The 27,035-nt window shown below is 40.4% G+C and overlaps 1 protein-coding gene across 5 annotated transcripts in view; it reads right to left on the bottom strand.

Annotated features, from left to right (window-relative positions):
- MBOAT1 (membrane bound O-acyltransferase domain containing 1) overlaps positions 1 to 27,035 on the bottom strand; it is a 250,232-nt gene that overhangs the window by 150,920 nt on the left and 72,277 nt on the right. The window contains exon 1 of one of the 5 annotated variants that reach the window (XM_046006679.1): positions 6,872 to 6,972. The exons of the other annotated variants lie outside the window; for them this stretch is intronic. The gene's annotated coding sequence lies outside the window, so the exon portion shown is untranslated. Of the gene's footprint in view, positions 1 to 6,871; positions 6,973 to 27,035 lie in introns of those variants that run through there. 5 annotated transcript variants of the gene reach the window in all.

The raw sequence follows: 27,035 nt of genomic DNA on the forward strand, positions 1-27,035 counted from the left end.
GATGGCACAGCCTAGTGTTTGTCCAGAAGCCTATACAAATTATCCCAGGGAAATAGACAAGGGGCTGTGGGAGAGGATAACACTGTTAAATAGGGGTGGGGTGGTTTTAGCCTTAGTCAAGGGCAGAAAAGTTCCCCAGGACCCACCCTGTGATCATGGAAAAGAGGCTCCTCTCCTGGAGCTCACTCTTAAAGAGCTCACTCTTGCTTTTCTCTGGCCATGCCCTCCCTTCATGGCCAAAGGGACACATCAAATAGGTGTCCGTGACCTCTTTTCTAGATCAGACTCCAGGTACCCAAGACCCTGGAATTCCCTTCCCCAATGACCCTGAGCTCTCCTCCAGGGCCTGCACTGGTCTCTTCTCTAGGTCTGGTCTAAAGGTGGACAGAAAAGCGGGAAACCCACTCCTAGACCTGCAGGTGGCCATGCACAACTGTTGGGGAAGTGGTGAGTGGTGGCGAGAGCTTGTGTGTGCAAGGCTAGCGTTGCACATGGGCCACGTTCCCCAAGGCCCTACAGTATAGGATGAAGCCGGTGGTGAGAAGAAGAGAGGGTGGCCTGGGAGAGGGGAATTGCTGACATACAACACAAAGTGGTCCAAGAATTCTAAATTTGAGTTTGCCTTCCAATCATGAAAGTATATTTGTAAATATAGAAGGACAGGACATATTTTGGTAAGCAAGTCATTAGGTTGGTTTATGACTGTCAGATCTATTGCATGTGAGCATCTCCTTATATTCTCCACTGGGCCCCGTAAATGTTGGAAGTGGGGTGAGCACAACATGCATTTCAACCCAAGATTGATTATTTATTGCTTTTATGATGACAAGAGTGGTTTGAATTTGGTCAGTAGTGAAGGGTTGTTTCTTTGATACATATTAATTCTTCAATCTGTCAAAGAGATCGTTGTGCTCTATATCCTAGAGTAATTTTTAACCTCATGTCAATAATTCTCGACAATACCAGAAGAGAGGCTATAGTTTTTAGTGCAAAGGAAAATTAAGGTATCAGGTCGGATTATGGTTTTAAGAAGTCACTCTAGGGACAGCTGCTCATTTTATTTAAATATCTAAATGCTTTTTCCTAAAAGTCTTTTTAAAAAGGACCTTGTGGGGGCGACTGGGTGGCTCAGTGGGTTAAATCCTCTGCCTTCAGCTCAGGACATGATCTCAGGGTCCTGGGATCCAGCCCCACATCAGGCTCTCTGCTCAGCGGGGAGCCTGCGTCCCTTCCTCTCTCTCTGCCTGCCTCTCTGCCTACTTGTGATCTGTCTGTCAAATAAATAAATAAAATCTTAAAAAAAAAAAGGACCTTGTGAAGGCTGAGTATTTAGCAAATTAATGAATACTCTGTATTTTGATTTTAGAGGCAGCCCTATCAAAATATTTAAACATCTTTTTTTTAAAGATATTTTCTATTTATTTATTTGAGAGAGAGAGAGTGAACTAGAGAGCACATGAGCAGGGCCAGAGGGAGAGGAGAAACAGACTCCCCTGCTGATCGGAGAGCCTGATGCGGGGCTCGATCCCAGGACCCTGGGATCATGACCTGAGCCAAAGGCAGATGCTTCACCCACTGAGCCACCCAGGTGCCCCTAAACATCTCTAATTTAAAAAAAATGTTTAGTAGATCTCAAAATTTGCACTGGTTATTACTATAGTGACTATGTTGGGCTGTCATGGTCACTTGCTTTAATGCTTTGCAAATCATAAAAATACCACATAGACACTGAAGTCTTGTTAAATGCTTCCTGACACAGTCCAGACTTCTGTTTTATAGTCTGTTTCTAACACTGTTTAAGGCACTTAGTTGCCAAGGAACCCTGTAATCACAGGATCTTGTCTGTGCTCCAGTCCTAGCAGGAATCTTAGGCAACAGCATCCTTGTAAAATGCCAACAACCACAAAGACAGATGTTTTCAAAGTGTCTGTACAAAAGGGTAGAATATATTTGACTCTTCTTGGCTCCATCATCTTATTGCTGGGGCTTCGTGCATTCCATGAATGATCTGAAATAGATATTTTATTCCATCGTCTTATTGGCTTGGAGTATGGTGATAAAAGAACATCCTGAAAAGAATACAAGTTCACGCACTGTCCAGATGAGACCCAATAAGGAAAATTCCTTTCCAGTGACATCCACAGCCTAGTACTGAGTCTTCAGAAGACGGGGACAGATCCTCCCTCATTCCTCTCCTTCCAAAGGAGTGCATGGAAACCAGGAAAAGCCTTTCAAAAACCTCAGATGTTGTTCAGGCTGCTCTTCCTTGCCCCCGGGTGCCATATTGTTTTTATTTTTTCTGCAGCCTCTCTTGGCTGCTAATGGTCTTGCCTCACCAGTGGGATGGCAAGCTGGCATTTACTTCCTGATGGATGGAACTCAGTCAAGGCTGTCCCAGCTAGCACAATAAACACTTGGTCACACCCTTGACCATGACATTCCTCACCCTGACCCTGCCAGCCCTCACTGATTCTACCACCATCTGCCCCCTCACCATATTAGTTACTTGGAGAAGCTGCAAAAGGCAGGGACACCTGGGCTATAGACTCTCCATTGCCCAAGGCAGATCCTTGACATCACTCTTCCCCCTGGAGCAGGATGAGTCAAGGCCACTATCTACCCTTCTACACACATGGACACAACAGTTTCATTTATTTCTTCTGATCACCAGGCTACATGTTATCCTCTCCTCCAGGATGATTTTTTAGCATCTTATAAGTCCCTTATCATAAGACTTGTCTGTACCCCCTTATATTTACTTGTCCACAAGGGCAAGAGACTTGGTACAAGGGTGAGGATTGTATTTGTCTTGTAAACTATTATCTCTTCGAGCATCTGGTCCTTTAACTAAGCTGCACCTCAAAGGTTAAAGCAAGGCACTTTTCAACACTACAGTGTGTGTGTACTGACCTTCTTTCCCAGGCTTCCCCCATCTTTGAGGCCAACAACCCCAAATTATGATCCAAGAAAAATCCTTTCTCACCTGGGTCTTCAGGGCCAGCCTGTCAGGCCCCAGGCAGCCTGTTCTGGGTGCCTAGGTTGCATGTTAGTCTTGGAGGTTGGGGTTTTTAAAACGACTACTCAAAATCAGGGGGTGTGACTAGGAGAGCAGGGGGATGTTGCTATTTGGGTTCCTAAGGGACACAGCATACGCTCCCTGCTGTGGAAGCCACTTTCTCCAAGGTAAGGGCTTCAGCCTTTAAACTATGGCCCCAGTGCATCGAAGCCCCTGTCTTGGCTGGGTGGGAAAAACGGAGTCAGGAGAGATGGGTACTGTGGAAATGGAATGAAAGAACAAGACACAGAAGAGGTATGTTTCCATGTTCATTCTTAACTCTGATTCCAATAAAACCATAACAAACTAAGCTTTAACTTTATTATCCTCTAAGGAAGGATTATTCTAACTTTCCTTCTGGCATTTGGCATTTGTAGGTGAGGCTACTCAGAACAATTCTCATCTGAGCATGAGGTAGAACTAAATGACCACCGGGGAGATACAGATTGTTCCTCATTGCGGGCCACAGCTGCCATTTGCAAAATCATCGTGACTGTTTATAAATCACCCTCTTTGACAAAGAACCTTTGTGGTCAAGCTGCCCCCTCCTAATGATCCCAGGCATCTATGGTTCTTCAAAACCAACAAATAGCACTATTTAAAGCTTTTCTTCAGAGGGTAAAGTTTTTCTTTTCTGTTTCAACTTGATGTACTACTATAGTTCTCAAGATGGAAAACACTGATATTTTCTTCCTGACAATTCATTTCAGGATCATTCAGCATTGTGATGACAATAAGAGAATATGGATGAGGTTCTACCATATCAGATGGACAGACAGTGACTCTCAAGTATAATTCAACAAATACTTACAGAATATATGGCTGGACTGATGCCAGGTAGTAAGAATACAAAGTTACATAGAATGGAAGGAGACTCACACCTTGGTCTCCAGGGACTAGGAGTTTAATGTGGGGAAAGACTCAAGTAAACCGGTAATTACAGCAAGTTTATTTGGCAAATGCTCTGATAGAGCTCTATTTGGGTAGGGAAGAATACCTGCGCTACCAAAAAAGGGCACGCAATCAGACAGGGGGAGGTGGTGACAGGAAACACTTTTCGAGAGTCGTGCTTAAACTGCACCTTGAAAGCCAAGGATGATATGAAAAAGGTGAGGTGTGAAGGATAGAGCAGAGGCATTCTGAGGAGAGGTCCTCATACATGCAAGGTCAGAGGTGCGGAAGCTCAGTATGCCTTCAGAACTGCAAATATGGCTAGAGGAAAGGGCAGGTTGGGGGATGGTGGGAGGTAGGGCTAAAAAGACGTCTGGCACCAGATCATGAAGGACAAGTAGGTTAAGCTCAGTTTAGAGGACCACAGATTGGTTTAAGCTGTCCGTTGTACTGTAAACGCCAAAAAAGACACAGAACATATCTTCCTTGTACATTTCTATATCCTCGGTGCCTGGTACATGGTAGACTATCAACACAAGTGTGTTGAATAATTAAATTATTTAACTAACTAAACCCTATCACCAGGGAGGAAATATATCTTTATCAATGACAAGGGCAGTTTTTATTTATAGTAGCATAGAGTTACTGAGGAAGGAAGAAATAGAGTATAAATTGCAAAAGCTACATTAAAGATAAACCAAAAATTTTAAAGGATGAACAAAACTGACAAACCTTTAGCCAGACACCAAGAAAAAAAGAGAGAGGACTCAAATAAATAAAACTAGAAATGAAAGAGAGGATCATAAGACACTACTATAAAACAATTATATGCCAACAAATTGGATGACCTACAAGAAATGGATAAATATCCAGCCTATCAAGACTGAATCATGGGGACACCCGGGTGACTCGTAGGTTAAACAACTGCCTTTGGCTCAAGTCATGATCCCAGGGTCCTGACTGAGTGCTGCCCTGGGCCCCTCACTCTGCCTGCCACTCGGCTGCTTGTTCTCTCTCTTTCTCTGACAAATAAATAAATAAAATCTTTAAAAAAGAGAGAGAGACACTGAATCATGAAGAAATAGGAAATCTGAAGACACGATTGCTAGTTAAGACATTGAATCAATAATCAAAAAAATAAAAAACAAAAAACCTCCCAACCAAAGTCCAGAACCCAATGCCTTCATTGGTACAGTCCATCAAACATTTAATGAAGTATGGATGCCAACCCTTCTCAAACTCTTCCAGAAAACTGAAGAAGAGGGAATACTTCAGGACCATTTTACAAGACCAGCGCTCCGACCTGAACCAGTCAGTTGGGAAAAGTTTCTTTCCATCACTGCCAATGAGTCTGTCACCTGGGGCCTCTCCATCCCCCAAAGAAAGATGAGCTCATCTGCATGGTAAGACACCTTGCTTTTCCCCAGCAAACAGCCTCCTCTGGAACAATCCTTTTCTTGTACTAAGAACTTTCTGGCTGCCACCCCCCACCATCTATAAGAACCTCCATTGTGTACAACTCCTTGGGGTGCTTCTCTACTTGCTAGATGGGGTGCTGCCCGGTTCATTAGTCACTTAATAAAGCCAATTAGATTGTCACATGTACTTGTTTGGGTTCTGTTATTTAGCAGAACTGAAGACAGTGAGGACACTGGAAGCAAACTTCCAGCAGCATTTGGGGACAGCGACAAACACAGGCATGGTACCTGCAGATTCTCCGGGTCCGCTGTCTTTCTCATGGTTTCGAGATCTACGCTTCAGCTCCTCTCAATCTGATTTGTCTTTTGAGACAACTGAGCTCCTGATCTAATTGGCTTTCTTTTAACAGAGTGGGTGAACTTGTGCTGGGGGACAGTTGAGTCCATTGAGATGGCATATTTGCCTGGAGCCTAACTGAGAGGGTGCACTGGTCAGCCTGGAGCCACGCCCCTAGCCTCTCAGGTCACAGTTCCCTAGGGCAGGGGGCGGGACCTCAGCCAGATTTCAGGGCACTTGGTGGTGGTGGCTACAGGATCAGGATGCCCTACAGCTTATCCATTAAGGGACGTGTCTGCTTGTCTTGTTTGGTATAAGTAAGTGGCCATGGCTGGTGGGATCTCAGAGGCCAAAAGGCACAAAATCAGTGGGTATGGGTGGAGCATTTCAAGGCTGTTAATAGCGCCTGCCACCTCAAGAGGACTCCCGTGACGGGATAAATTGGTCATGCAACAAGGGAAATCCACCCTGGGTCACCTGCCGAGCTCAAAACGTCCTTGCCACAAGGCACACTGTAAACTGCACACCCTTTTAGGTTATTAATTACTTCAGCTCCGAGAAACCCAAAGCTTTATTAGCTCATGGGATCTTTAAGTTCTAATTCAGCGCACTGCTCTCCAGCATGCCTGTTTGTTCTATGTCTAAGCACTTTAGCCCCAGAAGTTAAATGTATCTAGGAATATAAAATAAATGATTTTAAAAACCTGGTAAATTAGGGTGGCCATTATGGGGACTGTTCTAATTAGACAAGACTGTTCATTGAAGAAGGGCACTTAAAAGATTCTTTAAAGGAGGGGGGGGCACCCGGGTGGCTCAGTCGGTTAAGTGTCCAATTTTTAATTTCAGCTCCAGTCCTGATCTCAGGGTTCTGAATGGAGGCCCACATTGGGATCCGCGCTCGGTGGGGAGTCTGAGAGTCTCTCTCTCTCTCTCTCTCTCTCTCTCTCTCGTTCCCCACTCATGCACGCACACTCATACTCTTGTTCTCTCCCAAATAAATAAATCTTAGGAAAAAAAAAAGAGTAAAGGCTCTTAAATTAAGTAAACAGAATGGGATGCCCATTTTAACGGGTATGCAGAAGCTTCCAAAAGACTTCAAGATTCCACAATAGTTTCATTGAAAGATTCGTAACAAAAGGCTAATGAAAGAATTAAAATTGTAAGCAGTACCTGGGATGAAAGGCCGTAACCGTGCTGCTCCTCTCTGTCCTTCTCACCTGAGTACTCAGTGGACTTTCTGTCTGAATGGCCTTTCCACTTGGAAGAGATGGTTACCTTTGAAAATAAAACCCCCTGAGGTTACAGTGGTCGTCCTCAGTGGGTCTTTCATCCCCTGGTCAAAGGCTAACCTAGGGCCATAGTTAATTTCTTAAACCCAGGGAGAGTCCTCAACAGTCGTTTTAAAAACAGATTACCGGGGCACCTGGGTGGCTAAGTGGGTTAAGCCGCTGCCTTCGGCTCAGGTCATCATCTCAGGGTCCTGGGATCGAGTCCCGCATCGGGCTCTCTGCTCGGCAGGGAGCCTGCTTCCCTTCCTCTCTCTGCCTGCCTTTCTGCCTACTTGTGATCTCTCCCTCTCTGTCAAATAAATAAATAAAATCTTTAAAAAAAATAAAAATAAAAACAGATTACTGCCTGAGCCCAGCAGAGAAAGGGAAATAAAAATTCTCGGTGTTCCTTCCTTTCCAAATCCTAAACCACTGGTTATTGATCCTTTTCTCCTAGGAATAGCTGTTTCCTTCATGCTCATCTTGTTTCACATTCTGAGAACACGGCTTGGCTTTCCGCCTGCCTTGGTTCTTTCTTTGGCTCTCTTTGGGAGTGGCTCTAGATCTTATAAAAATAGTATCTTTTACACCCTCTTTGAGGATGCTTCTTAGGCCCATGAGGTGGTTATATACTGCCAGAAATCTTTACTGTTTGTCCCAGCTAAAACCTAACAAGATATTTTAAAAAGATTTTCAAAATCTGTAATCAAAAATATGGCCAAATTAAAAGCTGATATTCAGAGCCCGATTAAAAAAAAATTGGAGGCCTTCTCCCCTAAGTTAAATGTACCCAGAAAAAAAGACTTTCTCATAGGAAGGTGGATGTATGAGTCATTTAATATGTTTTAGGCAACAGCCCAATTCTTTGAGAAACTAAAAACAGCCCTGTTTTACAAATCTGGTCTTTATAGGACCAGAGGTATAGTTCCAAAAATAATTCAAAGACCAAACCTCTTTACTAATTCCAAAATCTCCCATATTTATCTCAAAGAGCATGTAAGTCTCTGTCCTTAAGAGAAAAAAAGTCCTAGAAAGAGCATTAGCCACCTAGATCAATAACCTTAATTTATTCCATCTACTAGAAAAACATCAGATTCGACTTCTAAGACTAGTAAATTCTGTACCTATTTCAAGACATTAATATAAAAACTGAAGGTATCAGGGTACGTGGCTGGCTCAGTGGGTAGAGCATACAATTCTTGATCTCAGGGTTGTAAATTCAAGCCTTACATTATGCGTAGAGATTACTTTAAAAATAAAATATTTTAATAAGTAAATTAAATAGAAGCTTTAAAGTCGGCATCTATCTGTTCATGTGTGTCTGTGTTGTAAATGTGTTTCCACCTCGTGATGGTGTTGTTAACATTAATTTGTGAAAGAAGTCTATTTAGTTGGTTTGAAGGCAAGTGCTTATAAGGATTGTGTATTCTAAAAGTCAAAGCGATAAAAACTAACCCAAATGCTTTTCAAGTTCATATGATCTGGGAAAATACTTTATATAAAAGCTAGTTTGTGATTGATGGTTTCATCAAAATGTTGGGGAGGAAGAATTTCATCCTCCCTTCAAGATTCTTCTAGCTGGAATTAGAATCAAACTAACATGGGGCAGATTAACAGGGAAAAGTAAAACTTACTAGTGTTTGTATAAGAAATCCATACAGACATGAAAATTCCAAAAATAGTCAGTCAACAAGATATATATGAGCCAAAGAGAGGGGTAGTGATCTAAGGATACCGAAGAGAGAAAGATCACTAGCAGGAAGGTGAAAGAAGGTATTTGGAAAACACAGGTGCCCTATAAGGCAGATAAATTTCTTAGATAAAGAGAGATCTTTGTTAATAACTCTCTTAAGCCAAGGGGGGGTAAGGAACTTCTCCTGAACTGCTGGGTTTTGACTGCTTTTAATTCAGATTAATCTCAATGTCAAAGTGGTCCATCTTGGGGCTGCCTTCCTTTGGCCCCTACAAAACTAAATATGTCTTTGGAGCTATTGACATTAAATATAAAATTTTTATTCTACCTGACTTTACTAGTCAAATAAGTGTATGTTATCTTACAAGATTTATCCACAAAAAATAAAAGCTTAGACTGACTTTGTCTAATGCTTAATAAAGTTTTGTAAGTAATCTAAACATAATTATTAAAAACAAGTAGGTTATGGTTAAGTGGCCAGCTCGGTTTCAGCTCAGGTTGTGATCTCAGGGGTCATGAGATCGAGCTTCCCTTCAGGCTCTGCACTCAGCGTGGAGTCTGCCCAAGGACTCTCTCCCTCTCCCTCTGCCCCTTCCCCCCAACTTGTGTGCTCTCTCTCTCTCTCAAATAAATAAGGTGTAAAAAAAGGTAAAAACAAGTAGGTTAATTAAAAAGTTTAGGTAAATTTTCCAAATAGTATAGGGGCCAAGGGCAAACCACCCCAAGATGGGCCACTTTGGCATAAAGATTATTTTGAGTTAAAAGCAGTCAAAACCCAGCAGATTCAGGAAAAGCCCTTTATCCACCCCTTCTTCCCTGTACCAGAGAAGGACCTACTAATAGAGCTACCTCTTTATCTAAGAAACCTGACAGCAGGGCAACCTTTGTTTCTGAACACCTCCTTTCACCTTCCTTCTAATGGTCTTCCTCCCACTTTGTATCCCCAGACTCTACTCTTCCCTTTAGCTCACATGGTCCTATTAGCCTCATATTGCTTGACCTTGACATTTCAAGTCTATGCAGAGTCTCTGCAGGTGGGAAGCAAAATTTGATTTTCTCCCATAAATCTGTCTCACATCAATTGGATTCTTAGTCCAAGACCTTAAAGGGAAAATAAATTTTTTTCCTCCCCAACAATAGCTTTCCCAAATATTTTTGGTTAACTTAAAAATCTTCAAAGTTTTGCTAAGTTAAACAATGAGTTGAATTAAACTCATTAGATATCTAAATCATTTCCAAATTAGACAAAATACTAGAATACTAATTACTAAATATAGGTATATCTACTTTTGGCTTCTTCTTGCAGAGAAACTAAAAATATTTAGATATGCTAATGTTACATTAAAATAAATTAAAAAGGCATATGCTTCTGAAAATTTTAAAATGCATCCATAAATTTGCAATTTAAAAAAATGTTGATATGACAGACTGCTCACCATTGCTTAGTTTTCACTAGAAACCAAGATGACTAAGAGTTAAAGATTCTAATTGATATGTAATTAAAACTACTAAAAATAGCAAGAGAAACATCTTCATATGCTGGAAAATAAGATATGAGATATGTAAATAATAGTAATCTTGCCTTAAAATGAAGCTGGTTTCAAGTGAAAACTAAAGACAAAATGAGAATATAGAAAAAATAGAAATTTATTTTACAAATTTAAATTTTAATGTGCGGTCAAGCTGGCTAAAATTAAAGTAAGTTTTAATATCCAACTTAAGCTGGTGCAAATGTTAGCTAGGATCCAGCTGGAAGTTAATTAAATCAGAGGGCTGAAAGCTATCAGCAGAATGAAGAGGAGGGACAAAAGGAGGGAAAGAATGTGTTTTGTCTTGCAAAACCAGCAGTTCCCACCAAGGAGAGGCAAGTTTGTTTCATTTGATAGTCACTTGCTGGGTGTATCTTGCTTGCCTGGTAGCCTCTTTTCTGAGCCAGTCTGACCAGGTTTGGAGCTGAGGACCTGCACAGAAGCCCCCCCTGAGTTGTCCTAAAGTTACCTTTAGATCATTATAATACAAAGATCTCCTCCTATGGTTGGTTTTCCTGCCATTTTTTGGAAAAAATGATGTACGCACTAGCATGCTGCCACACTAGACTTGTACAACGAGCCAAAGTGCCTAAGTGATAGAACATGTGTGAGTTCCTTAATGTACATGCCAGCTCCCTGCCCCTTAATCCACTGAATAAAGATTTCTGTGCTAACTCCACAGGACAGCACTTTGAGAGCTATCTCCCTGTCTCCTCATTTTTAACAAGTAATAAAGGTTCTTTGCTTCCAATACTCCCTTGGGTTGTGTTCAGTTTAATGCATCCCCAGCAGCAAACTCCTTGCACTCATTTACACAAAATTAAAATTTGGTCTACTCTCTGTTAAAAGGACAAAGTTTTCTTGGACTTTGGTCTACTTTTGATAAGATTATATACATTTCTTTACCTTTTAAACGTTAAGTTTTTAACAATCTATGAACCTATTTAGATAAGTGCTTGAAAACGTTTTTTGATATTTTTGACAAACTTCCCCAAATCAAATTAAAAAAAAAATGTCTTTTGAACCTGGACTATTCCAAAAGATTCATTAAACCAGTTAGCCTTATTTAATATGTAAATTACATGGAAAATGCTGTCAAAGAATAAATATTAAGACCTTTTTAGTTATACTTATAAAATTATAATACAGGTAGATAAAGTCTATTCTGTTTCTGCAAAAAACTGTCTTCTCATTGCCAGACTTTTGTTATCCTAAGGTCATTGGGACATGGTTACAGTCTGTTTTACAGGAAAAAAATTAATACAGGCAAATAATCATTGTAAATTCAGTAAACAGGGCAATGAGAAGTCCAAGTTGATCACTTGGTTCTTCTAAGCTCCCTGACAAACCTTATTTATTGGTTTTTGCATTCCTTTACCGACCATAGTACATTTAAGATGACTCAAATTATGACTAGATGTTGGTGTAGAGACTTCTACAGAATTTTAACAACTGCAACTGAACTTAATTATATTACTTATACTTAACTTAATTAATCATACTATAGTATGAGTTTTTAATATGCTCTTGTTATTTTATATGTGTTTTCTGGGTAGATTAAAGTCACAAGGCTGATGCCCTCACAGTAAAAAGTAATAATAATAATAATAAATTTCTTTCCCAATTGGGGTGTGCTTTCCACTATCTCCAGTGATCAAGACATGCACTTCACTGGATAAATCATGGGAGTCTTAACAGAAATCTTGTGAAAATCTTGAAATTCTACCCGAATGCAACCTTCTACTGATCCCTTGTTGTCTCTTGCTAGTATGACCAGCTACTATGTCTGTAAGATTTTCTGCTCAAGGCTGTCATCAATAGGTTAAAGAAGACTTATTGGATCCTAATTCAAATGCACCTGTAAGTCAAAGTCTAGAGCCTGGTGACTGGTATTCTAAACCATCACCAGAGATGCCATTAAAAGGAAGCCTACCACATTCTGACATCTGATCTTGCTGCAAAACTGAAAGAAACTAGAGACCTCTAAACAAAATTGATGAGGAAGAAGTAGCTGACATGGAGGTGGTCGTCTTCTGTCAAGACGCTGGATCAAGACTTTATACTTTAAACATAAAACCTTTTCTCTTTCTTTTCCTTCCCTTTACTCTGACACTGGCCTAGAAGGATGGCACCCTCGTCTCCCAGGCCACTGCTAAGCAGGGGTATCCTCTTTTATGTCAGGCTAGAAAAAAATATCTAACTGCACCTCTAGCTTTTCACAAGCAAAATAGACATCTCATTTGTCACTCCCCTAAATTCACTGTTGAATGAAAAAGAACACTTCTTTTGGCAAGTTCCTATTTCCCTGGTTAGGGATAAAGGTAAATGAAGCTATCACCAAAAACTCCTTAATTCTTGGAGCACCTGGGTGGCTCAGTTCGTTGAGTGTCCCACTCTTGATATTGGCTCAGGTTGTGATCTCAGGGTCATGAGACTGAGTCCCATGCTGGGCTCCATGATCACTGTGAAGTCTGCTTGTCCCTCTTCCTCTGTTCCTCCCCTCACTCAGTCTCTCTCTATCTCTCTCAAATAAATTAACTAATTTTTGAAGACCTCTTTAATCCTTAAAATCATTACAAACTACAGCAATAGCAGCCCAACAAAAGTCTTTAGATTCTCTGACCAAAGTTGTCCTTGGTAATAGAATATCTCCTGATTATCTTTTAGCTGAGCAAGGAGGTGTCTGTTCTGTGTCCAACATCATGTGCTATGCCTGGATTAATGCTTCTGGGGAAGTTAAAATTCAATTACATAAGAACAAGCTGTTTGGCTTTAAAAAGAGCCTCCTCCCATGGAGCCTTTCTTTGATTTATTTGATTTTGAATGATTTAGGTCTGAAAGACCATGGTTCTAAAGTGCACTCCAAATATTGGGAATTACCCTCTTATAGTAATCATAATAATCTCCCTGGTGCATTGTCTTCTCTCAAAAGCTTGAAATGCCTGGTTTGCAGTGATGAACCACCAAGCAAGTGATCTCCCTAACACTGGAACATCAAAGGAAAGAAAAAAATTAACCAATTTGAAGAATGTGAGCCAGAAGCCAAGACCCACGAGTATCACAGGGGCCAAGTAAAAACCATATGATCTGTAGATACCACAGAAAGGAGCAACAAAAACTGAACTAGAGCAGTAGCTAAGAGTGGTTTTCATGCCTTAAGATTTGATCTTATCTCTCGGTTAAACTGAGAATCTGACCAAAAGGAGGGAGTTGTTAAAAAAAAAAAAAAAAGAAAGAAAACTATGAGCCCAAATTGGTGTCACTTAGACTGAATTCCCAAACTTGGACTTAATACCCAATGTAAGTGCAGTTTCAACCTCCTCAGAAATGTGGCCTTAACTGGTCAGTCAGGAAATTTGTCTTTCCATCAGCGCCAATGAGTCTGTCATCTGGGTCCTCTCCATCCCCCAAAGAAAGATGAGGTCATCTGCAAGATAAGACACTTTGCTTTTTCCCTAGTGAACAGCCTCCTCTGGAACAATCCTTTTCTTGTACTAAGAACTTTCTTGACCCCAATCCCCTGTCTATAAGAACCTTCCATTTTGTGCAGCTCCCTGGAGTGCCTCTCTACTTGCTAGATGGTGTGCTGCCTGGTTCATGAATCATTTAATAAAGCCAATTAGATCTTCAAATTTTCAAAAAAGATTTTATTTGTTTATTTATTTGATAGCGAAACAGCAAGAGAGGGAACACAAGCAGGGGGAGTGGGAGAGGGAGAAGCAGGCTTCCCGCTGAGCAGGGAGCCTGATGCGGGGCTCCATCCCAGACCCCTGAGAACATGACCTGAGCAGAAGGCAGACGCTTAATGACTGAGCCCCCCAGGTGCCCCTAGATCTTCAAATTTACTTGGTTGGATTTTGTTATTTAGCAGCAGTTAGGCAAGAAAAGAAAAAAAGGCATCCGAATTGGAAAGAAAGAAGTAAAACTGTCTCTATTTGTAGATGACATAATATTTTATATAGAAAACCCTAAAGAGTCCATCAAAAAACTGTTAGAACTAATAAATGAATTCAGTGACATTGCAGGATACAAAATTAACATTCAAAAATCAGCTGCATTTCTACACACTAACAATGAGCTATTAGGAAGAGAAGTTAAGAAAAAAAAGTCTCATTTGTGATTGCACCAAAAAGAATAAAATACTTAGGAATAAATTTAACCAAAGAGGCGAAAGACCTGCACACAGAAAACTGTAAGAAACTGATGAAAGAAATTAAAGAAGACACAAATAAATGGAAAGGTAGTCCATGCTCATGGATTAGAAGGACTAATATTGCTAACATGTTCATGCTAACATGGCTCCAAGTAGTCTACAGATTTAGTGCAATCCCTATCAAGATTCCAAAGGCATTTTCACAGAAATAGAACTAACCATATTGAAGTTTGCAGGGAGCCACAGAAGACCCTGAACAGCCAAAGCAATCTTGAGAAAGGACAACAAAGCTGGAGACGCCGAACATCCCACTTCCTGATTTCAAACTATATTATGACACCACAGTAGTCAAAATACAATGGCATTATGTGATTTCACTCATAAGTAGAATCTCCCATCCAAGTACTAACCAGGTCCAACCCTGCTTAGCTTCCGAGATCAGATGAGATCGGGCGCGTTCAGGGTGGTGTGGCCGTAGACTAAGTAGAATCTTAAAAAAAAAAAAAAAGAAAGAAAGAAAAAAGAATAAACAAAAAACAGAAACAGACCTGTAAAAATAAAGAAAACTGATGGCTGCCAGAGAGGAAGGGCGGGGCAAAATGGGTAAAAAGGGGTGGAAGGCACAGGCCTCCAGTTATGAATGAATAAGTCATGGGAATGAAAGTTACAGCATAGGGAATATAGTCAATGATATTGTGATAGTGTTGTATAGCGACAGATGATAGCTACACTCGTCGTGAGCAAAGCATAATGTGTAAACTCGTCAGATCACTATGTTGTACACCTGAAACTAATCCACCATTGTGAGTCAACAATACTAAAAAAATTAGAAAATAAAATAAAATGGAAAAAAGAGAATAACAATACATTTTATATGAAACTTCAGAGAACAGTACGGCATTGGCAAAAAACAGACACATAAATGAATGGAACAGAACCAGAAGCCCATATATATGGTCAATTAATCTATGACAAGGGACAGAAGAATATACAAAGGGGAAATGATAGTCTCTCCAACAAATGTTGGTGAAAAAACTGGACAGCCACATGCAGAGGATAAAACTGGACCACTTACACCATACACAAAAATTAACTCAAAGTTGATTAAAGATTTGAACATAAGATGTGAAACCACAAAACTCCTAGAAAAAAGTATAGCCAATAAGCTCCTTGACATTGTTTTTGGTGACAATATTTTGGATTTGGGACCAAAGCAAAGGCAACAAAAAACAAAAACAAGTGGGAATACATCAAACTAAAAAGTGCCCAGCAGAGGAAATCTTCAACAAAATGTAAAGTCACCTTATGAAATAGCAGAAGATATTTGCAAATCATATTATCTGTTAAGGGGTTAATATCCAAACTATATAAAGAAACCACACAACTCAGCAGGAAAATTGATAAACAATTTGTTTTAAAAATGGGCAGAGGATCTGAATAAACATTTTTCCAAAGACATCCAGATGGCCAACAAGTACATGCAAAAATGCTCAACATCACTGATCATCAGGGAAATACAGATCAAAACCCCAATGAGATACCACGCTACACCTGTTAGAATGGCTACGATCAGACGGGAAATAACACGTGCTGGCTAAGATGTAGAGAAAAGGAAATCCTTGTGCTCTGCTGGTGGGCACGTAAATTGGTTTAGCCACCATGGAAAACAGTATGGAGGTTTCTCACAAAATTAAAAATAGAACTACCATATAACCCAGTGACTTCACTTCTGGGTATTTATCAGAAGAAAAAACACTAACTAGAACCTGCACCCCCATGTTTACTGCAGCATTATTCACAATAGCCAAGTATGGAAGCAACCTGAGCGTCCACGGATGGATGGATGGATGGATAAAGAAGATGGTTTTTTAATCTGCAAGGGAATATTACTCACCCACGAAAAAAGAAGAAAGTCTTGCCATTTGAGACAACATGGATGGAACTTGAGGGCATCATGCTAAGTGAAATAAGTCAGAGAAAAATAAATACTATATGATTTCACTTATATGTAGAATCTAAAAAACAAAACTCAAAGTTACAGATACAGAGAACAGACTGGTGGTTGCTAGAAGTGGGGTGCTGGGAGAGGGGGAGTCACCAGATGGATAAAGGGAATCAAAAGGTACAAACTTTCAGTTCTTTCTTTTAAAAATTTATTTATTTATTTAACAGAAAGAGATAGAAAAAGAGGGAACACAAGCACAGGGGAGCTGGGGAGGGAGAAGCAGGCTCCCCGCTGGGCAGGGAGCCCAATATGAGACTCTATCCCAAGACACCAGGGTCGTGACCTGAGCCAAAGGCAGATGTTTAATGACTGAGCCACCCAGGTGCCCCCAACAAACTTCCAGTTCTAAAATAAGTAACTCTGGGGATATAACATACATACAACATGGAGACTATAGTTAATAATACTGTATTGTACAATAGAAAGTTGCTAAGAGAGTAGATTTTAAAGTTCTTGTCAGACACACAAAAGATCAATATTTAGGGGCACCTGGGTGGCTCAGTGGGTTAAGCCTCTGCCTTTGGCTCAGGTCATGATCCCAGGGTCCTGGGATCAAGCCCCACATCGGGCTCTCGGCTCAGCAGGGAGCCTGCTTCCTCCTCTCTCTCTGCCTGCCTCTCTGCCTATTCTCTCTCTGTCGAATAAATAAAATCTTTAAAAAAAATCAATATTTAGTACCACAACTAATATGAAGAGGTTTACATATCATCAAGCAGATCTTAGGGATGCGTAGATTTCTGGGTAATGTAGTCTTTTTATTGTCTCATCAGAAACACATCAGAAAATATCTTTGAGAGGCACCTGGGTGGCTCAGTGGGTTAAAGCCTCTGCCTTTGGCTCAGGTCATGATCTCAAGGTCCTGGGATCGAGCCCTGCATTGGGCTCTCTGCTCTGCAAGGAGCCTGCTTCTCCCTCTCTCTCTGCCTACTTGTAATCTCTGTCTGTCAAATAAATAAATAAAATATAAAAAAAGAAAATATCTTTGAAATGTAAAGTACCGTTCAAGTGTCCTTAGAATTCTAATTCCATATACCACAGTCCATGCAATATCCCTACTTCTATTGAAAAATTATTCATTATTTATCTGAAATTCAACTTGAAACCAGATGTCCAATATTTCCTCTGGCAGTCATTTTCTGTGCATGCAAGTTTGGGAAATTCTGAGCTAAATAAACTAACATAAGCATCTTTAATGCCGGTCTTCATGCAGCCACTAGTGAGCTCTGGTATATAAAATTTCTCCAGGAGGAAAATGAGGATGCAGTTTTCCTCAAACTTATTTAAACAAAAATGTTTCAATGAACATCCCCAAAAAGCTACTCTGAAGGTAACTGCTCAATTACCCCTGTAGATTCAGTGTCTTATTCACTATTTCTACAACTTCCTATTAGATTCTAATCGAATTGTTTTCCCATGTAATATCATTACATCATTTCTTCCAAGAGAAAGTCTGAAATCCCCAGCATGAAACACGGCACCTTCCCAGCATCCCTCCTCCCCCATGATCCGACCCTGAGTTCCCCTCCAGCTTCTGAACATCTCTGCACTCTCTCAAACCACCATGGTCTTTGCACTATTTCCTCTTCCAGAACTGCCCTTCTCTAGCCCCCAACTTCCCAGTGAATCCCTTAAAGACGCATAAAGGAGGATGTTCTTGACTCCCCACAATGCACAGTGAGTCCTTCCTTGCTTCCCCTTCACACGACCATTGTCTATTAGTCTTTACTTGCTGTATTATTCATTTACAGGTCTGTCTTCCCCAGTGGTATAGCCAAATTTGCAAGGACAAAGCTTTACGTTATTCATCTTTAGGTCTTCAGCTCATACCATGGTATCTGACACACAGCAGATACTCAACAAATGAGTGATGAATTAATGAATGGCTAGTGAGTGGGATTTTTAATAAGAAGATTCAGGGTGTGGTCCCTTTCCTTTTTCTTCAATCCTCTCTCTTCTGATTCTGCAAAAGACCTAGCATGTCATCCAAGAAAATAACCATTTAACAAATAGGTACCATTTCCTAGACATTGACTCATCATTCTAATACCCTCTCTGAAAAGAATGAGAGGCAATATATTTAGGTAAATGTCTGCAAACATAGTACAGTATCTATCTGTGGATCCTTGCCCTCCCAATGATTATCATTATAAGTTATTTAAATCATGTCTTTCTTTAGTTACATGGTAACATATTCAAAGAAGTTGACTGACATCTAACCTATCTTCCATTCATGAGGTAATAGTATTCTCACCTTAAGAAGCCAGGAAAGTACAGGGCACCTGGCTGGCTCAGTCAGTAGAGCATGCAACTCTTGATTTTGGGGTTATAGGTTTAAGCCCCACACTGGGTATAGAGCTTACTTAGAAAAAATAAAATAAAATCTTAAAAAAATAAAACGTAGGAAATTGCAAGGAGGTGCATAGTCTTTTGCCGTAGTCTGTTCTTAACTGACTCAACTGTCTTCAGCAACTAATTAGAGACCCTAAGTGCTATGAGAGGTTTATCTGATTCAGGTATCTCTCATTAAAAGTATGAAGAATTACTTCAAAACTCAGAACTGTATAAATGCAACAAAAAGATTAGTTGAGAATAATGAATCCATACTATGGAATTCATTAACTGCAGACACATAGAGTCAAGTCAATGGAATCCTTCTCGACTGGAATTTGATCTCGCACAGTTTTAATGCCTGGAGATGTAGTTAGGATTGTATTTTCAACAACTAAGACAATTTTATTCCAATATTAAAATGTGTATTGAAAGTTGTGATTCCCTCAACCATAAGAGACTCTTTTTTTTAATTTATTTATTCTTTCAGCGTAACAGTATTCATTGTTTTTGCACAACACCCAGTGCTCCATGCAAAACGTGCCCTCCCTATTACCCACCACCTGTTCCCCCAACCTCCCACCCCTGACCCTTCAAAACCCTCAGGTTGTTTTTCAGAGTCCATAGTCTCTTAACCATAAGAGACTCTTAATGTCACAAAACAAACTGAGAGGGTCGGGGGGGGGGGGGTTGGGAGAGGGGAAGGGGGTTATGGACATTGGGGAGGGTATGTGCTATGGTGAGTGCTGTGAAGTGTGTAAACCTGGCGATTCACAGACCTGTACCCCTGGGGCTAATAATACATTATATGTTCATAAAAAAATTTTTTTTAAAAAGTTGTGATTCCCTCTATCAAGGACTCTTAGAAAGAGAGAATTAAAGGCAGAGGAAAGAAAAAGGAAGAAAGGGAGTGATAGCAGGCACAGGACCTGGCACGTAGCAGAATCACAAAGAGTATTTGCTGCTTGGAATTGAACCAACATTTGAGGAACATAAAGAGCTGTGTAGTGAAGCAAAGAAAAGCATTTATTTTTTAAAAAATGAAAAGGCTAAAGGGAAGTAAACACGCTACTGGGCTTTAGAAATGCACTATTAGGAATGAGAAGTCTGTGATGGTCAAAGGGTCTGAGGACAAATTGACTGACATGAAACCACGAAGGGCAGGAGAGCGATTGCTGTGAAGGGGAGGGAGGCGGCTCAGAAATAGGGAGCTGACCAGGTCAAGTCAGCTAAGCAAAAGCCACAGTTCTGCTTCGTGTGGGCTCTCGAGTGAGGCTTTATCTCTGAGCCCTTCTGAGGACTCTGCAGTAAAAGTTTATTTATTTGAGATAAGCTGTTTTGGATCATAAAATGAGGATGACAGTCACTCAGGGGTGGAAGCCTGTTAAGATACAGAGCCTCGGAGCCCCACCAAGCATCTTCTACTGAGCAAAAGATGACAACGGAAAATAGCCTCACAGACTTGGTGGTCCATAAAGGACATGAAGATATCATGAAAAAGTGCCCTTACCTACTAGGTCGTCTTTATGGTTTTATTCCAGTGACCTCTATGTTAGTAATCGTGACAACTAAGTATTCATATTCCAGGTTTGTTCTAGGGGCTTCACATATCAGTCCTGTAACCCCATTAACAGACCCATGGAGTTGGTACTCTTATTATTTTCATTTTATAAACAAGGAAGCTGTTGCATAGAAAGATTGCTTGGCTAGTGAGTGGTAGAGTGGCCATTTGACCCTAGTGAGTCCGTCTACATGTGCACACTTACACGCCCCAGGGTGGGGTCTTAACTAACTTCCTCAACTGAATTTAATTCAATATACATTTGTATTGAGCATCTTTTGTATACTGGGCCATTTCCCAGAAGCTTAGGACACAGAGTTGAATAGAGGTCATGGTGACCTCTATAGAGGTTGAATTGAGGCCAAGGTAACAAATGCTATCCCTCCTCCTCAGTGAAGAAGGAGGAAGGAATGAAAGTGGTAGGGTTAGGGGGACCTGATGTAAGAGTTGTCCAATGCAAACAAATGTATCAGTGGTCATGCCTGTGCTAAGCCACCGTCTGGGACAGAAGTTTCTCGCTCTTGTCCAAAGAAGGGAACATGATGCAAGCTGGGTCAATGGAGAGCCCACTTCCCGATCACAGTGACAATCCAGGAGGTGGGCATCAGAATCCCATCTGGACCCTCTGAGGTCTTTCTTAGCATCTTTCCAACTGAAATCGCTTGGGATGTTGCGTTGAGAAGAGAAGAGCAGGGACTGACAAAGGCGGGAGCTGGGAGATCAGAGGGAGGATATTACATACTGCAGGCACAAGATGGAAGTCATTTTAAAGATCTTGAGAAGTAGTCAGATTTTGGTTATCTTGTGAAGGGAGAGCCCATGAGATGGGTTGATGGTGGTGAAAATTGTGCATGTATTCTTCTTTCTTTAAAGATTTTTATTTATATATTCCAGAATGAGAGAGAGTGGGGGTAGGAGCAGAGGGAGGAGGAGAGAGAGAATCCCAAGCAGACTCCCTGCTGATTACGGAACCCCACACAGGGCTCGATCCCTGGACCCTGAGATCATGACCTGAGCTGAAACCAAGAGCTGGGTGCTTAACCAACTGTGCCACCCAGGAACCCACATGCACGCATTATTCTATTAAAATAATAATTACTGTGGTGGAGGTTTCCGGCATATAGAAGAACCATACGAGAATGTGTGCCTAGATCTGGCTAACATGTTAAGTTCTCCACTGAAATATAAACTCTATTCAACACTGTGTCCTAAGCTTCTGGGAAATGGCCCGGTATACAAAAGATGCTCAATACAAATGTATATTGAATTAAAACTCAGTTGAGGAAGTTCGTAAAGGCTTCACAGAGGAGAACGCTCTTGAGCTGAGACTCAAAGGGTCAAAGAGTTTTCAAGGTGACAAACAGGCCATGGGCTAAATTTATTGACCATCCTGACACTTTTCTCCACCCCAAAATTAAAATGCTCTCTCCTTACATAGTAAAAAGTTGGAGAAGGACCAGAGGATTTAAATCACAGATCTTTAAAAATGAAGATCTTTACATCAGTAAGTATCCAAGAAAGTACTAAGAGAATATAGGAGACTATATTTTTGACTTCAGGGTTAGGAAGAAGTCCATAAACAAAACCCCAAAGCATAACCATAAAGAAAAAAATGGATTCATCTCATGGGTATATGAAACAAAATAGCATGACACAGAATGGGAAGTTACTTAAACTATAACTGAAAAGGGATCTATAAAGACGTATCATAAATCAATGAGAAAAAACCAACTATACATAAAATGAGCAAAGGATATGCACCGTTGATATCCAAGAAAGGAATTCTAAATGGCAAAAAAAAAAAAAAGGAACAGATGCTCTATTATTGGTAATCAGATGCAAATCTGTACAGTAAGCAGATGCCATTTCCTACCCATCAGATAGACAAAAATCAGTTTGGTGGTACCGAGGTTTGGCATCAATGTCCTGATAATGTGTCACAGGCATTCTGGAGCCCAATTTGGCCCGCTCTTATACAGGGACACATGTCATCCCTGTGCTCCAACAATCTTGCTCTTAGTCCTATAACCTAGAGAAATTCCACAAGTATTTGCACAAGGAGACAAGACCCATAACGTTTACAGGAGGATTAAGAAAAGATGAATTTGCAACACCCAAAACATCCAGTAGTTAAATGTATAAGGAAACTATAGAATTTCCATTGACAGGAGTGTAGCTGTCTAGATAGTCTAAAAAGTCATCTTGCTGAAAAACGTCCACATACTAGATTAATGATCAAAAATACATTTTCAGTGCATTGCTGAATTATTAAATATAAATCCCAGGGTACTCCCTATCCAAGGAAATAAAATGTAGATGTTCCTGAACCTGGAATGGTATGAGAGTACTGAAGCTGGGGCTTTCCTGAGGGCAAATGCTAATTCCAGAAATGTAAAGCTTTGAGGATCAACAGTCAGAGGCCTGGGGACCAGGATACTAGGCTATGGTCTCTCGAAAGGTAGCTTGAAGACTTCTGGACCCTACATCTATCTACTAAGGACACAGAAGAAAATAAATAAATAAATAAATAAATAAATAAATAAATAGGACACAAGAAAAAAGCTCCCATAGAATTTGTATAAGTCTATCTACATGTAGATCTGGGTTTTTAATTTAAATATTTGTTCAGATGCTAAATCACAAATTGAGGTTCTTAGTACCACCCAAAGTCTAACTAAACAGATGCAAACCCTCTCTGGAGGAAAACATCCTCCTATTAGGCTTCCCCAAATTCCCAGAGATTAAGTTCTGCCAAATATGAGCTCACAATCAAAATGTATGAAACACTTGGAGAAGGAACCCCCACAGACAAGACTTGGTAGAAAAAGAAACAAAAGGCATAGAGTTCCCAAGGGCTTCTGAGGTTGGAATTTCATATGAGATATTGTATTATCTGAGTCTAAAATAACCACATGTGGGGCGCCTGGGTGGCTCAATGGGTTAAAGCCTCTGCCTTCTGCTCAGGTCATGGTCTCAGGGTCCTGGGATCAAGCCTGGCATTGGGCTCTCTGCTCAGCAGGGAGCCTGCTTCCTCCCTCTCTCTGTGCCTGCCTCTCTGCCTATTTGTGATCTCTGTCTGTCAAATGAATAAATAAAATCTTTAAAAATAAAATAACCACACACAATGTTTAAAGATGTAAATGTTGGAATTTTGTTTTATTTTTTTAAAGATTCCATTTATTTATTTGACAGAGAGAGACACAGTGAGAGAGGGAACACAAGCAGGGGCAGTGGGAGAGGGAGAAGCAGGCTTCCTGCCAAGCAGGGAGCCTGATGAGGGACTCGAACACAGGACGCTGGGAACATGACCTGAGCTGAAGGCAGATGCCTAACAACTGAGCCACTCAGGTGCCCCAAAAGTTGGAATTTTAAAGTGTGGAAGGAACAAATACAATTAAACATGCCTAGGAGGATATGAAAAAGAACCTCATGGAAATCCTAGAAAAGAAAAGATTAATCATTGAAAGGAGAAACTGAGTAGACATTTAAATAGCAGAAAAAGTATAGACAAAAAGACAAGTAAAGGGTAGACAGAGCTGAAGAAATTGCCCATAATTTAGTGCAGAGTAAAAAGCAGTTGAAAAATATGAAAGGTTAAGAGACATGTATTTTAGAGTAAGAGAGCTTACAGTCCGTGCAATGAGAGTTCTGCAGAAGAGAGTAGAAATAACAGTCTTGTCTCGAAGATGTAATAGCTAAGAATTTCCTATAAATGATAACAGGTGTACATTCTCACATTTGGGGAGAGGGAAAAAAACAACCCTTGGACACAGCGTAGTAAGACTTTAGAAAGTCAAAGATAGGAAACATCTAAAAAGCACTCATTGCAGGAGGGAATGCAAACTGGTACAACCACTTTAGGAAACAGTCTGGCATTTTCTTATAGTTAAATATACACTTACTGTAACACCAGCAATCCCATTCCTAGCTATTTATTCAAAAGAAATTAAGATACGGATCTACAAGGGCCCTATATGTAAACGCGTATGGCAGTTTTACAGTCACCAAAACTGGAAACAGTCTAAAGTGTCTTCCGACAAGTGAACAGGTACTGAATTTGTGGTATACCCCACACGATCAAATACTATTTCACAAGACAGGAACAAATTAAAAATACGACATGGATAAATTCTTAAAACATCGTGCTAAAAGAAAGAAACCAGATTAAAGGACTACATACAGTTTGATTCCATTTATATGATATCCAGGAAAGAGCAAAACAATAGGGACAGATCAGTGTTTGCGGGGACTGTGAATGAGGGCAAGAAATTCCATTGCAAAGGTGGACTAGGGAACTCTTGGGGATGATGAAAATATTCTATATCTAGATTGTGGTGATAGTTGATAAGTCGTGCATATTTGCCAAAATTCATACAACTTTATAGATAGTGCATTTATATTATACTATGTTAAATAGAACTTTTTTTATGTTTATAGAACATGGGGAAAACATCCAGAGATAAAAGACAGATCACTGTAAAGGAATTAAAATTATACTGACAGCAGGACTTCTTAACAACAGGAACGTCCAGAAGACAGTGGAAAAATATATGCTGAGAGAAAATAACTATCAACCTAGAATTGTGTATCACTCCCTCAAAAAAATGTATATCATTCACACCTGAATTTAATCTGAAAAAATAATTTTCAGATTAAAAGAGAACTAGGAATTAACCTTTAGTGGGCATTGAGAGGGACACGTGAGAAACTCTGCAGACCCACTTTCCAGCCAGCAAAACTGGATAGACAGTTTAAAAAAGAAAACCAAAAAAACGAACCATTTGCAGTCACTAGAAATGGACCCAAGAAGCACAGCAAAATAAAGAAACATGTACTCAAGAAACGCTACTAAAATTCAGTAAGAATAGAGAGAGTCTGTGTTATTGGAACACAGCCTCTTTACCGCATCCCAGCTCAGCACGATGGAAAATCCACTCCAGGCTGGTGCCACCAAGAATGTGGCTTACTCTTGCCCCAGCTCCCAGCCAGAGGTCTGTGCTCCCAGCAGAAGCAGGATGTCAGCATTACCCGTTACTGAGGCAAAGTTCTAGACAAGAACGGCTGAGAGTTTTTGGAGGGGAGGAGGTTGGGGTGTGGTGAGCCTGGTGGTGGGTATTAAGGAGGGCACGGATTGCATGGAGCGCTGGGTGTGGAGCATGAACAATGAATCTTGGAACACTGAAAATAAATTAAATTTAATTTAATTAAAAAAAAAAAAAGAATGGCTGAGAAGTGAGGCTCTCTTCTACCCAAACCCCGTTTGTGGGGCTGGAGCTTCTCCCTTCCGTGTGGCGCCACTGATAACACCGAGACCCCGGTGGCCCTTGACTCTGCTCTCAAAGCGGCAACATGCTAGGACAAGCTAAGAGCACTTGGGGCTACTGTCCCCCCTCTACCACCAAGAATTCAGCTCTCAAAGTGGGGGTGTCGCCCAGAGAGAGGTAGGCCATTTTTATCCCTTTTATCTGGAGCCAGGCTCAGAGGTTTGCAGAGAAGCAGGCCTAAGACAGATAGATCCTAATTTCGTCCAAAAGGTACTGACTTCATGTGCAGCAGTGTGGAGAAGTTCAAGTCTACAGGCACTCGCAAAAACCGTATAGGTGTTGATATGCGATTGGGAGGTGAGTGGTAGGTACATTTGACATGAAGGCTAAACTGTAGTCTGGCTGGTTTAGCTGAGAGAACTGGAGAAAGAGGCAGGGGGGAGGGGCCTTCCTGGGTCTAGAGAAAGTTTCAAGCACTGATTTAGGAACTATCTTTTCCAAGGAACCCACATTTCATTTGTTTGGTCTACGGGGCAATTTATGTCCCAGGGCACTGCAGAGTGAGGAGAGGCTTAGAGCCATCAGCCAGCAATTAATAGAATTTAACAACGAGTTATCAGAAAGACAATCCCAGAGGGCCCCACCACTGTCATCCCCAAAATCTATGGGATGTAGCAAAAGTAGTTCCAAGAGGGAAGTTCAGAGTAATTCAGGCCTATCTCGAAAAACAAGAAAATTCTCAGATAAACAATCTAACTTTTTACCTTAAGGAACTAGAAAAAGAAGAACAAAGCCCAAAGTTAGTGGAAGGAAGGAAATAATAAAGACCAGAGCAGAAATAAATGAAATAGAGACAAAAAAAAAAAAAAAATCAGTGATGCCAAGAGCTGGTTCTTAGAAAAGATGAAAAAGTCAATAAACCTCTAGCCAGACTCATCAAGAAAAAAAGAGAGAAGAACAAATAAGTAAAATGAGAAATGAAAGAGAAGAAGTTCGAACTAACACTACAGAAATAAGGATCATAAGAGACTGGTACAAACAGTTATGCGCCAACAAGTCGATAGCAAAAACCTATTAAAACTAATAAATGAATGAAATAAAGTCACAGGACACAAAACTAATATACAGAAATTGGTTGTGTTTCTACACACCAATAACGAGCTATCAGAAAGAGAAATTAAGAAAAGGATCCCATTCACAATTGCATCAAAAAGATTAAACTACCTAGAAATAAATTTAACCAAGGAAGTGAAAGACCTGTACTCTGAAAACTCTAAGATACTACTGAAGAAGATTCAAATAAACAGAAAGCTATTCCAAGCTCATGACTTAGAAGAATTAAGATTGCTAAAATGCCCATGCTACCCAAAGCATCTTACAGATTCAAGGGAATCTCTATTAAAATACAAATGACATTCTTCACAGAGCTAAAAGAAAGAATCTTGAAATTTTTATGGAACCACAAAAGACACTGAATAGCCAAAACAGTCTTGAGAAAGAAGAACGAAGCTGGACGTACCATAATCCCTGATT

This window comes from Meles meles, chromosome 5, assembly GCF_922984935.1.
Source record: "Meles meles chromosome 5, mMelMel3.1 paternal haplotype, whole genome shotgun sequence".
NCBI lineage: Eukaryota > Metazoa > Chordata > Mammalia > Carnivora > Mustelidae > Meles > Meles meles.